Consider the following 14425-nt stretch of genomic DNA (forward strand, 5'->3'; position numbering starts at 1 on the left):
TACCGCGCGCGTATGAAAGGTACGTAATTTCATTCTCCCCGCGCGTGAATACTTACAGTATTGCCTGCAGTAGTTACACATACCCACCATGTCTGACGCGCACGCAATGTCCTTGGACGGACGTACGTATCCGATAGCATTATGCATAAAAATGTACGAAGGAAACATGAAAGTAAACACTGCAAACAACAAAAGTCACGTGCACGAGATACCACTCAAGAGAGGGCAACATTGCGTGCTTGCTGCCGATACCTTTCCAATAAAAATTTTCTTCTTCTTCTTCTTCTTCTTCTTCTTCTTCTTCTTCTTCTTCTCCTTCTTTTAATCTTCAAAAGGCTATAATATAATGCAGCCTATCACGAAGAGGAATATGACTTGTGTGCACGATAAGAGGAGGGGTGTGGGAAGGTGTGATTTTAAGGTGGGTCATTAAGAGTTCCTTGAACTGTGCAGGTGAGACTGCACAAATTATACAGAACTTGAAATGTTCTGGGATAAAAATTTGAGGTTTCCAGATAAAATTCACGTTTTGTGTCGTGTTGACATTGCTAACATTTGCCATTGAACATCCTCTTAAGAAATCCAAGTAGATATTGCGCTCCTCCCCCTCATTTCTATTTCCACGATTACTTTCCACTCAATAATGATATTCCTACTGGTTCTTATCCCTTTAGGCCTATATTTAGGCCCCAATAGTTCTTTTCTCCTGTAAATCGACACCACAGACCTGATATGAAACACTCTTGCTGTCTTCGATATCCTGAAACACACTCTTCTCTAGATCTGCATTATTTTCTGCCGCTGTAATTACCCTCTTCATGTGTAAATACGTTCAGCTCTCTCTCATCCATCAATAATAGGGACGTATAGTATACACTAAACGAAAATCTAACCATTTAGTAATAACGTCATTTCAGTACCCGCATTTTTAGCTGCTTTTCTTCAAGCTTTATGAGAGGCATCGTAATGTCTATTGCAACATTATACTCCTCATTATATTTAGAGCTGGTCCTTCTTCCTATAGGTGATTGAACCTACAAACTCAGAAGAATTACTTTGCCAACTTCTAGTTTGCTTCATTTCATAAAGCTCTGCCGATTATATCTCGGCGTTATATCTCCATTGGGTTCAATTAACATGTATTTTTGAGCAGAATAATCGTAGGCCTTCTCCACGCTGAAAAGGGAGCAACGAATTAACTACCCGTTGATTTATGAAAAAAAAACCCAACATGAACAACAATAATTATGTTTTTTTCCATAGAATCATTTACAATCTTTCCCCTATCTACAAGTAATCATTGCCATGTTTTGTGGCACATAACATAACACAATTTTTTTTGTGGATTTTTTTTTTTACATGTCCCTTCAAAACGGGAAGGGGAAGAGTATCAAACTTGTTCAAGACCAATAGGACTCTAGCTCACGAAGCATTAGATTAACTTTCAGGTGTCTGTGCTTGTTGCTAACATAGGACCTATTTAACTGCTACTTGGAAACATACAAAACCAGTACGTAAACTATTTAGGTCCAAAGTGATTGCAACACTGCATCTAAAGTCTTCTTAACAACTGTGGAGTGGAATTTCACTTCAATGAATGAGGTCTTGTGAAGAAGTCACTGACTGTTTGTCCAACGGGTTTGTTTCGTAAAAGATGTGGGCTTGACTGTGGTACTAAAGGCGTGGTCTGAATAAAAGGCCAAGAATTTTGGATTAATCCTTCTTGTATCAAAGGGGGGTTTCTTTATCTATTTTTATTGTCTGCCTGAAGCCTACAGGCCCTACCAGAGATCTACACACATATAGCAACTTGGAACAAAATGATAGAGTGACAATATTCTATAATCTTGACTCGGTGAAACAACAAAAGGAGGACTAAGCTTATTAATCAGCGTCCTCCTTGGACGCCTCCCTTGGTTTCCTTTTGTGTCGCTCTCACTATAACTAGACTCGTTTTAACTGGTCATGTTGTTTCGTACTCCTGGTCCACGCCAAGTTCAATTGAAGGTGAATGTTAAGCCGTAAGGGTGGCAATTAGCACCGAGAAAAGTGATCGTTTCTTTTCAATTTGATGTAAAAAGACTTTAAGGGACTACATCTTCTTTTGTCATAGAAATCAATGGTTTCGGAGCCCTGGGTGGAGGTAAAAAGAGAAAATAAGGGAAAACAATAACGCTCGGAGACGCAAAATGGTCAAGCGCAGAATTCTCAGAAAGTATACGGAGTCGACTGCATAGCTATAATCTTGGAGTGAGATTATAGAAAACAGAACAGAAAGATTGTGCTACAAGACTCTAGTAAAGCCCATTTGGGGAACCTGTCACGCCAGACCTGTCTGTGGACTTTCGTGTATCGAAGCAATGAGACCTAATTTACAGAGTTTGGATGCAAAGGAAATCAAAATATAGATATCCATTTTTTTTGTATCAATTCAAGATATCTGAGAATAAAGGCGTTGAAGAACAAAGAAAATGATACAAAATAAATATTTGTTGTGATTTTAACCATATAATTTATTTTCAAAGAGTATATTCCTTATTATTTAAGGAGTGCAATATCATTGAAACAATTCTACTTTCTCTCCTTGAGGATGACCTTTTAATGCTTTAAAAACTTTAAAAATGGCGCTTATCTGTTTTTTGATTATGTACTTTTTGTTTATATTATGAGAAGTGATGAGACGATTTAACTCTTGTGATAACGGGGACGCAGTTGAAATCATAATAAAGTATGCAGTATAGAGCTGTAGATGATCTACAGGCAGAGTTAATATGAACCAAGATGAAAGGGAACTAGATTTCTTTTTTTTTCACGTGGTGTTCATGATAATACAGATCGTGCATCCAATCTTATTCACAGAGATTGATAGAAAGAACAAGAGAGGGAAAACAACAACAAAAGAAAATTTGTTTAACTACACTCTTTCCCCAAATCAAAATTCCCTTAATTTTTGGGAGTTCATATTTATTTGATTTACGAGTTCTGTTACCATGACGTGTATATCGGTAAAACACGCCTGCTTCCCAAAATGAAAACTTAAATGATTTCCTGGCAACATCGTTTTGCTACGACGAAAATAACAACCATAGTGCGAGACTAGATAACCATAGATTAATAATGTCTTGTCATGTGCAAGCATTAAAAAAAAAACAAAAAAACTATGTTCTGATGAGATGTATCGTGCATGGTTATATACGTTTTCAGACTACAACGAGGATATCATTTTGGGGTTTTATGAGGTTCTAAACTATTGTGTAAATGTAGAACCAGTTACGCGACAGCCCCAAATGTTTACTCAATGATAAACGAAACACAACAGAGTCTATTTCAGGAACGATAAGTATAGTTTATATGTAGAAAGAGTCCCTTCGTACTATTGGAAAAGGGCTCACTAACCAGTATGGATACCAAAGAAATTCTATAATAGTATACAGTGATTATATATGTCACTCTTCGCTTGAGCCCACAAAACTAGTACTGTGCAAACTAATTGCGCAAATATTCTAATACGGTGTATTCTATACCATGTCCAGTTGATGCCAATCGGCATTAATGGTTTTGCAACACGGCCCTTCTTAAACCCCTACTGTCCGTTCATGGTCAGAATATCGCGATACTGTGTGATAACCGAGGACAGAAAATATGTGGGCTTTCAGGCAGTGAACGTGAACGCCTTTCATTGGTTTCGACTTATCCTTAGCTATACCAGCCACTGCAGCTATTCAAATCGTCCCCCAATGGCAGCGTTCAATGTCAGCTGAATTTAATCCACACGTTTATGGTAATTATCAACTACCCTTACGAAAGGGAATGCACCCTCGAAACGTTTTACAAAGTTTGAGACAAAAGTTTTCGCACAAAATGGTCTTCCCGATAACAACGACAATTTCTTAGAGCCACGGGGGAGAATCTCCAGGGACGTGGAAGAAAATGTCCTCCTTTGGAATGTTAAGGGATTACTAAGGGTTTAGAGTATTGTGGATGTTACAAAAATCGGAGCCAAAGGAATGTCCAGGAAGACTTATGCTTGCCAAATTTGGTAAATTGATTACACGAGACGCTGAGGAGCCAAACAGTATCAAACGCTCAGTAAAACCCACCTCAGTCACTTTTTCACATGCAGTGTTATCTAAGTAAATATTTCTTCGCGAATTTCATTAAGTATACATCTTGGACAGTTGGGTAAAAAAAAAAATAATGATAAAACGATGATTCCAGTTCCCCGCGATTGTTGGATACTGCCATAGCTACTTCTTCAGCCTACGCACTTTGCAGTAAACATAATGTATTAAAATTGATTATGCTAAATATTATGTTTCTAATATCCCTCTTTTTACAAGCGCAAGAATGACCATTGTTTACACCTTCAACAATTTCACGCTTTTCCACACACTTTTCCACACTTTGTATGACCAATATTGACAAGGTATGGAGACAAGGAAACAACATTTTGTTCTTCAGTAAAAAAGAAAAGAACATGTTAGATTATGGATTACAAAGACTTTTTCGTAAAGAATGTAAAATTAATCAAAAAGAAAAGACTGCAGAATCGAGAAAAGAGAAATAAAACAGACGAACAAGGACAAAAGAAAAAGAGTTACGGAAAATGATAGGAAGAACGATTAAAATGTGTCAATGAAGAATGAAAAAAAAAAAGAAAAACAAAGGGGAGAAAGAAAAAGGGAAAAAGAAAACGACTAACGAAGAAGAGAGGTGGCGGTATAGCATGCATAGGGATATACCGTGGAGTTGGAAGGGTGGTCCAGCTCGGATATGTTCGAGAATATTGTGTATACAGCTTTATCACTTATCTCTATGTAAGTAGAATGTACAAGCACACACAGTGTGAAGAATAAAATCTCGACTGGAGTCGACCGTTACCGATGAGCGAAAGCTTCCATGCACATTATGATTCGCTGATCGGTGCTAATCGTAGTTTTCGAATATTATCCCGGTGAGCAGCGAATGAATCGGGTCACCTATCATGAATCCCCCATGCACGCTATATAAGGGCTCACACCCATAAATATTTCCCCATAGGGATGTGTGTTAAAAATCAAATTTCAAAAAATTCTGTAAAACAGCTGGGAGAAATGAGGTGTTTCAGCTTCACTAACCTGGATAAGTTAGATATACCCTTTCATCCATCAAATTCTCAGGGTGGATAATTCAGTTCAAATTCTGTCCAGGGGTCCGCAAAGCCAGACTACGAGTTCTTATCACTCAAAAAATCACCCATTTTCCGTACACGTACCCAATGAAATATAGTCCCCTCAAATTCCACCAGAAAAGCTTTCATCTTCCAACCAAAATGTAATTTGTAGAGGAATTCATACTCAATATCTACAGCTATTCAGTTTTTTGCCAAACTACATCATTGATTTTTAATCAATTTTTTCTTCATTTATTTTGGTATCTTTGGTACGAATTTGTGAAGGGGCCTGGGGCATTCCCTTGTATTTACGGGTGTGAGCCCATAAGAGTCTTACAAGTGAGTGTGTGTGTGTGGGGGGGGGGGGTATGTGTGTGCATGTGCGCGCGCGTGTTTTTTTTTTTTTTTTTTGAGGGGGTGGTGGAAGATGGAAAAGAGAAGGAGGAGAAGTGGGATATGGATAAGGAGAGCGGAAAGAAAAATGAGAAAGAAAAGGAAAAGAGGAGAGTCTTTGACTTTGATAACAAGTAACGTCTGCTGATAATGATTATGTAGAGGTTACACGAAGTGCACCAGACACAACGCCTATTCATCCTTGTGTTAAGAAAACAAATCGTCTATAAAAAGTTCTAAATATACTCCAGCATGAATATATCGTCCTGAGTTCAACGATGACTTTTCTACGAAGTTCACAGAGGCAAAAAGTTATCGTGCTGCCTGTAGACTGTTTTAGAAATCAAAGTAAATACATACGTCGATAAAAAGAGGTCATTATAAGGTCTAAAAGCAAGTTTATGATCGTGGCGTACATTATATATTCTCTCTCAAGTTGTGCAAACAAGTCTGTTATACATTAAAAGTAGGACTTGCAGTTACGAAACACGCACACACACACACCACACTACACACGCAGTTTTCTTACTTTGTGCTATACATAGGGAAATTAATGATGTTTGCTGTGCAATAAATACATTGATCTTAAACGGTTATATTATGATCAAAGTGTACAAAGCACAAAATTTCGTATATTTCAAAAATAAATTGCGGTCATTTTACGTGAGGTGCAGGGTTGGTATATCAGCTATAATTATGATGCTGTTCGGCAACCGTTCTCTCGACGCTTGGAGAAAATCATATTTGCTACACTAACAACTTAAGGAAATTTCGCTTCATTGTGATGAACATAAAACAATTAAAAATCACCTTCAACTTCATCACATGCATATCTTACTCGGGTTGATTGCAGTCGTCCTAGTTTGTTGACCACAATAAGCAAGTTTTGAGTTAGCTCATGTACAAATCACCCCTTTTTCTCGGTTTGGTATAGGCGCTTCATCCGTTTCCAACGCTACGTATGAATGCATAAGTTTGCCGGACGGAAAAATTTATGAAATTCATGTTCAAACAAAGAATGAACTTTGTAGACCATGGTGACCAAATCAAGTGGTCCGTCAATCAGCACTTAGGGAAATATCAAAGAGCTCACGTAGTGAGAAAAATCTCATTGGGAACATTGATTTAATTCTTTGAATTGAATGCATTAAAAACGTATTTCTGTAACTTTATTGATAAAGTAACAGGCTTGTTGTCAGGTGGATGTTCTGACAAGCACCATTCGACTGACAAGCACCATTTTGTAAGGATGACACGAAAAACCATTATCAGTTTATACTCCGAAACTGGCTTATTTACAGAACAAGACGATACTTTATATTCCCTTCAAAGTATTATTCTTATGTTTAAATTCTTGTGACGACGGACAAACATGGGACGACACGAGAATCTTCAATCTTTTGGAACCAATTACGTTCTCTAAATGATCTACTATTTAACGCAACCCTAGAAAATGAATAACTTCATGATAAAAGTAAAATATCACCTATCTGAACAGGAAATCATCAAAAACATCACAACAAATTTTGCTATAATATCAAATTGATTTGATTTAGGATAAAGGTAGATGGAGCATAAACATATGTCTCCCATGCTGTAGTAACCCCACAGTGATTTCGAGGTAGAGAAAGAGGGTAGATGAATTACAATATTATATGATCAACAACGCACTTCATCATTCGGGTAAAACCAGTGCTTACAGAAAGAGATTGATGTTACTCACCTGAGTTCCTACTTGCTTGTACAGTACCAGCAGCAACCTTTGATTATTTCAGAACAAACTAACTCGGAAAAGACGTTTAGTCGAGGATGAAAGTGGTGACAGCTCCCCTCCTGTTCACGGCCTGCCCTGGCATCGGCGAAGGACACCCGACCGCAGTTGGATGGTGATAGAGAGACAGCTTAGAAGCGAACGCTGTACACAAGATTTCGGCGTGAGGAACTGGAAGCCGAACTTCGACTGCGTCTGCGCATAAAAGCGGTTCACGCATCAACCAATCACAGGCCGTCGTGACTTGCGTTTTATTCAACTTGTCGCCAATGGTCATCGCCCCGGTGCAAGTCGATTGAAAAATACCAGTGACACTGAAAGCCTTCCAGACTTTTGTTATAGCTCAAAGAATTACGTGAAGATAAGGACCCATTCCTGGTTACCTTCGCTGATGACTGAAAACACTAACCTTTGTTTGGATTAAGTACATTCACAGGACGACAATTAAACCCGAGAATGGTATCGTCTAGGAGCGGGATTAGTATTCAGTGCGACTTAGCACCCCCATCCCCCCCCCCCCCCCGACAGAAAAAAAAACCACCAACCTATAAACAAAAGCAGAGCACACTCAACAAGTAGTCAAACGACATCGAGTCAGTGCTAAAATGCACTGAACATTGTGAAACTAGTCATAAGCCAAGATAATAATATATCATCTTGTTTAGGAACATTGGGGGAAAAATAGCAGTTGATGGGAATATTGATACCACATTATCAGTCACCTATTCCGTTATGAGACATGACGAGGGTTATGTTTAAAACCATTAATGCATCAAACTGTCCATTAAGTAAGTCGAAATTAATTCACCAGTACAGGCATTTCACAGCTCTCTTCGACGAATCGCCCAGTAATCAGACTGCGAGCTCCATGATTATAGAAAAATACCAGTAGAGGTGGCGGCTCTCCCTGGTATATTACAAAGGCACAATGTTTTGCGAATATGATTGTGTAAAACGTGCCATCTATTTCCTGAATGTCCTACCTCTTCTAACCTTCCATTCTTTGGTCTGATGATTCATGGGTATTCGGGAAGACGGCCAACTGTGTTCATGGCTACATGTTATTGACTCATAAGTAATAAAACCATGCATGATACTGTTTCACAAAGAATTACAGTTAATCTTAAATCTTAAGATCAACTTAAAATAATAGTATAACATGTGCTTCTTTATTCAGTTTGATTCATTTTTTTTTTTCAGAATCAATTTCAAATTGTGATAAAAATTGACAAAATATTCCTTCGTTCCTTATTTCATTTTGTATGTTTATGGTTGCATGAAAAAGTCCGAAATATTCATTTCCATTTAGAAGTTAGAATATAATTTGACACACACACGGCGTACAGTACAACACACATCGATCTTGAAATCTAAGATCGACTTGAAATCTTTGTGAAACATCCTACAGATCAACTTGCAGATGATAAAGAACGTACAATGAGAGGAAGGGGGAGGCAGAGCCATTCCGGCATAATAAATGTCAAAAGTTCATCTTGTCAATGTCGTTGAGTGGATTCAGCTCAGTTCGCAATGCGTTGTCCTGCATGTTAGCCATCACGAGTGACCAAGTCAAACCCAGGCTTTAGTTCCCATTGTTTGCTATACCTATTACAATACCGATTGATCATGCAATCTTACTTACGGAGAGCAACGGCAAAATATCTTGTCATAATTGCACGCCCCCTCTCTCCCGGTGCACTTAGGTAATCCTCTACATGCACAAGAGTTAGGACAGTGAAAGTATAAAAAGATTGAAGCATCAAACTACAGTGAAGAATGCAGACCTGTCATCGAGCTTTTGTTCTTGAGAACCGGACTTTGACCATATACATTTTGACTCTGTCATGTTACAAGCGCTCCCAAGCAAACGCTGTGAAGGCCACGAAGAAAGGAAAATCGATGCAAATCAGCCTTGTAAAGAGTAGAATGAACGGAGACTTTGTACAATCTCTTTGTATGCCTGTCATGTTTGTGCGTAACTGAAGGGTCGAACGAGTAGTCGCTATAGCAACGGCTGGTTAAACTTGTCCGTGAATACGTGAACGTGACTGCCTCCAGAAAATCAGGGGAACGCTGCTTGCATTGAGGCGGTTGATGGTGCGATGGTGGAGGAATATCGTATTGGAATATAAGGAATAGTCTACCGAGTGATGTCAAAGTGTCAATTAAAGTGGCTTTATTGGTGCATTCATGTTTGCAATAGATATTTCATATCATGAGGTTCAGATTTCAAGACAGGAATTATTGCTGTGTCATCTTTTACTTTCCTACATGTTGCTCAATCTTTACATGATTACATATTGCATATTGATTTTAGTATAAAGTTTTGGCTGTTTGGTTGTTGTTTTGTTAATCATAAAAAAGATTAATTTGATTATTTTAAGTCATGCCATATAGTTTGCTGCACATATAAAGAAATGTGTTGTTGGTCTTACATAACAGGATTATTGTTTCCTCTTCGTCATAACTAAAAAGTCTATAATATGTGTGAAATGTATTTCGCTAGCATCGTTTTATCTTTACCCATTCAGAGATTCAATGAAGAACATACTTTGGCTAAAGTGAGTGACCCTGTCAAAATATTACATATGCATTCACAATCACTTTTCTAGATACAGAATTTCATAAAGCCACCAAATTGATAAAGCAATAAGTAATTTTTTTAGTTGGCAAAACAATCAAGAAGAGTTTCAATTCCTTTTCCTCTCTTTCTCTCCTGTTGGCAAAATGTTGTAAATTTCTTTCTGATTCTGTGTGGATTTTTCATAAATTTAACAAGGCTACCTAATTTTTCTCTGATATAAGATCTGCATTAAAAACCGTAAGTATGTATGTATATATATATATATATATATATATATATATATATATATATATATACATATTCATAATTATTATTATTATCATTATTTAGAAGGAAGTGTGTATGCGTTCATGCTTCCAACACTCGCAACTTGAAAATTTTGTAAATTTCTTCCTGATTTTTTTAAATCTAATAAATTAAGACAGTTTCATTTAATCCTCTAATTCAAAACTTGCATTGAAATTCAGAAGCATATATATTTATTCATATACCACACTTAAGAGACTATCAATCAACAATAGACAGCTACTTAAATGTTGAAGACTTTTTCAAAGTCAGCTTAAGAAGAAGCCTTTACTCTCAAGTGATCTGACTAATAATTACAAAGAGAGAAAAACACACTGAAAAATTGCCTTTCTTTGACAAAATATTTTATGATACATGTTTATTCATCATTCAATACCACATCAAATGATTCAGTATGCAATGCACATGAAAAACGCTGAAAATTCAAAACAGTAATATTTTTCTTTGTCTTTTCTTGGTACTGTGAAAGACATAGATACATTGTACATTTACAATAATTTCTTTCTGTACATATTGCTCGAACGTGTTGACAAAATGGGGACCCAGGGTTTGCACAAAATGTTGACTGGTCGACACAACTTAATCAAAATTAAAATTACAAACCAAGCGTGGCACATTTATTCACTCACACTTGTAAACCACCAGTGGTTTCCAAATGAACGCACAAATCAAACACACACCTCTTTGGCAAGTAAACTTAACAATAGCTGCATGTAAAAAGTATCAACATTCAATACAAATTCAGTCAGCAAACAAAAGCACAATATTTGTATGCCCAGGCAGCTCATCTTGATGGTAACATTGTTTCAAAAGGGAAATTAAAACAATCAAAACCAGGTATCATCAGCGGGACCAATGATCAACCAAATCATACCAAATATATGAAACGCTGATAACTCTTCTTGCCCCATTTCCTCTATTTTCAATTTTGAACACTGTAACAGTTTGTGGAGCATAATATATGCTAGAATATTTAGACCATGCCCAATGACAGCAATACTTGTATCTCAGCCATGGTGAAAACTCCAGACAACAAACCAAAAGCACTAAAAAAACAACAACACCTTTTCCCATTTGTTAGAGCACATTGAAACAAAATGAAAAATAAAAATTGAAAACTTTTTCACAGGCAGTAGTAATATACTGGTTCTATAGAATGAACTCTCAAATTGAAAAACAAAACAAAACAACAAAACACCAGTTGATTTTACTGCACAAATATGTACTGACAAACCAGCCCAAGGTTCCAAAACATTATAAGATTCAAAACTCATGAGGGTGCACTCATGATTGGCAGTAAAGGTAAATCTTTGCATAAACAGGAACATTTGTTGTTGTTGTTGTTGTTGCCAAAATCTGACAAAACATTTAAAAAACAAGAACTAGAGAACATGCAGTCAGCTAATATTCTTATTCCTGGATATAATCCTCAAAAAGTCCTGGATATATTCCTGGATATAATCCTCAAAAAGTCTGTGATATATTCCTGGATATATTCCTCAACAAGTGAACTAGTGCATTTTATTATGCATGACTCATTAAAAATCAAAAAATGGTGCACGATGACTGGTAACTCTGCATTAAGATTGACGCTTCCACTCTATAAAGTATCTACAAATTAGTAATGAATAAGTAATATTCTTGGAAAATGTCTAAAATGGACATTCTTTACAGAACATTATATAGGCATACAATTCATAGTTGTAGCCCAAGTATAGCTTTAGGTATACAACAGTTACCTAACAGAAACACTCTCGATTTAATTCTGAGTGGTACATCACGTCATACCAATGTACCGGGTTGGGGATGGTCCCTATCAGCCGATACTTAAGACTACCTGCACATATGCAGGTATGTGGGTCAAGCAATTGTGGGTGTAATCACTTTTTGTTTAAGCGAAAGTTACCTTAGTTACCAAGATGTCATTTTCACACATATGCCTTCTGCGTTATCCCTTTGAAATGATGGCAAAGCTTTTCCACATACATATACTTTTGTTTTTGTTTTGTTCTTGTCCTTTTTTTCTTCCTGGTGGTTCGAACAAGCTGAACTGAGGCTTGCACGTACACATAAATGTGCACCATAGACACTACAGCTTGCTCGTCAATATCTTAACAGGTATCTAATCTAGCTACATCTGTATAATCACTTAGCATGAGCCGAGTATTGGACAGTTAAATGTATTTCATAATTACAAATTTACTATCGACATACACAGGCTGTAAAAAAAAAGAAAAAAAAAGAGAATGCAACTTGTCAAAATAGGTACTCTTCTGCATATCATCATTTACACTGCTGAAGCGAAAACAAAAATGTCCTTGCAAGTTCAAACTAAAAAGTCTAGAGACTCTCAAAACCATCTATCAATCAAGTGTTAATGCATTATGCATGGATCTGCCTGCTAAAAGGTATGTTGCATTCAAGATGAATCAGTATTTCAAGCAAAAAAAATAAAAAAAATAATGCTGGTTTGTTTTCATAAATACTATCAATAACCTATAGCATACCAAATATTAATCATTATGACAAAATAAAAGATCTGCATATCAAGTAAAAGTCACAGAAAACCGACAAAGGTTACATAATCATGTCCAATACTGAAAAGTCATAAAAATTATCAGCACCCTTGAAATGTTTCCATTAAAGCATATCCCATTTACAGTATGAAACAAATGTTCTCATAACATGAAATGGACAATCATTCATCATGCACCATATTTCATATGACTGCAGAGTCTACAAATAAATAAAAAAGGTCAGTCAAAATACTTGTATGATTACATTCTTATATTCTCATGGTGATTAGTTGACATTGTTTGGAAGCCCTTTCTAACAACTTAAAATACACACAAAACATGCAAGTACATGACAAGTAAAATAGATCTAACATCACATGTACTGGCAATACTGAATTGACAATCATATGCTTACAATTCAACAAGACAGTACATCAGAGGAAAAATGGCAGATTTTGACAGACAAACAGAGACGCATCACAAGTACTTGTCAGCAAAAAAATTAGGAGACAAAAACACTTTGGGAAACAGATAGAATGACAAAGAGAAACACAGAAAGAAAGATGGAAAGAGAGAGAGGAGAGATGGAGAGATAAATAGAGGAAGTGACGAGGAGTGGAGGGGATGGACAGAAATAAGAAAACAACAATTTAAGCTAACATGTATCACCCAAGACGTACAAAGTTTTGAAACGACCAACAGCAACCAGAAATGTGCATCGGAAACTTGAACATCAAGTTCTGATAAACAAGTGCTCGAAAATGAAAAAAAAAAAAATAAAAAAGGGGATAAAGTTCATATCACTCTCTCAATTAATTACCCTCGTAATGTCTCATTTCATGTGGTTAACCACATCATGACTTGAGGTTCGCTTATTTGCATAGTGAAATTGCTCAATACCATGAGTATCACACATGTCGATAAGTCTGAATATTACACAAAGGCAAACACCTCATCTTACATTCTAATAAGAGGAGCAGTGCTACTTCCTCCATTTTTTTTCTTCACATTTCTACCAAATATCAAAAACATCGTACGAAGAAACCAGTTTCTTCTCTCTAAAAACTATTACTGAAATTAAAACACTATCACCAACTTCAAATGGATATATTTCAGTGGTTTGACAAAGCTGTTCCACAACACAGATCAAATCATGCCATAGCTCCATTCGGGTTAAACAAACTTTCTTCTACTTCACACATTGTTGTAGAACACCTTTAAACATATAGATTTTGAGCATCAGAGACTTTTTTTTCTGTACTACCTACAACGTAGTATACTTGTAATCCCAATAGCAGTGCACAGTTCTGACTAAATGGATATCAAAATGGTTGATCGGTTCCTTTCCTCACATTTTATTGCACTGATGTGGTATTCTACTTTTGGTTTAAAGTGCCATGAGAAGTTGAGACTCTCATTCTACTCAAAGAGGCTATATTCATTGAACTAATAATAGAAAGGGGAACAGAAAATGAAGACGAATAACCATCAACTCATCTGAGGCTGTGGTTGAAACCAGATGGACTTTAATAGCAAGAAGGGCATTAACTGCCATCAAAAAGTCAAGTAATTACTGCCCTTCTGCTTTCAAATTGCTAAAAACAAATCAACCCTTCACGTACCCACCAAATTTTCAATCATTTCCATTGCGTGAAGCCTGCAAGATTCAGCTGACAACTTTAGGCATATGCCGACTCCAGCAA

Source organism: Diadema setosum, chromosome 22 (assembly GCF_964275005.1).
Source record: "Diadema setosum chromosome 22, eeDiaSeto1, whole genome shotgun sequence".
Taxonomy (NCBI): Eukaryota; Metazoa; Echinodermata; class Echinoidea; order Diadematoida; family Diadematidae; genus Diadema; species Diadema setosum.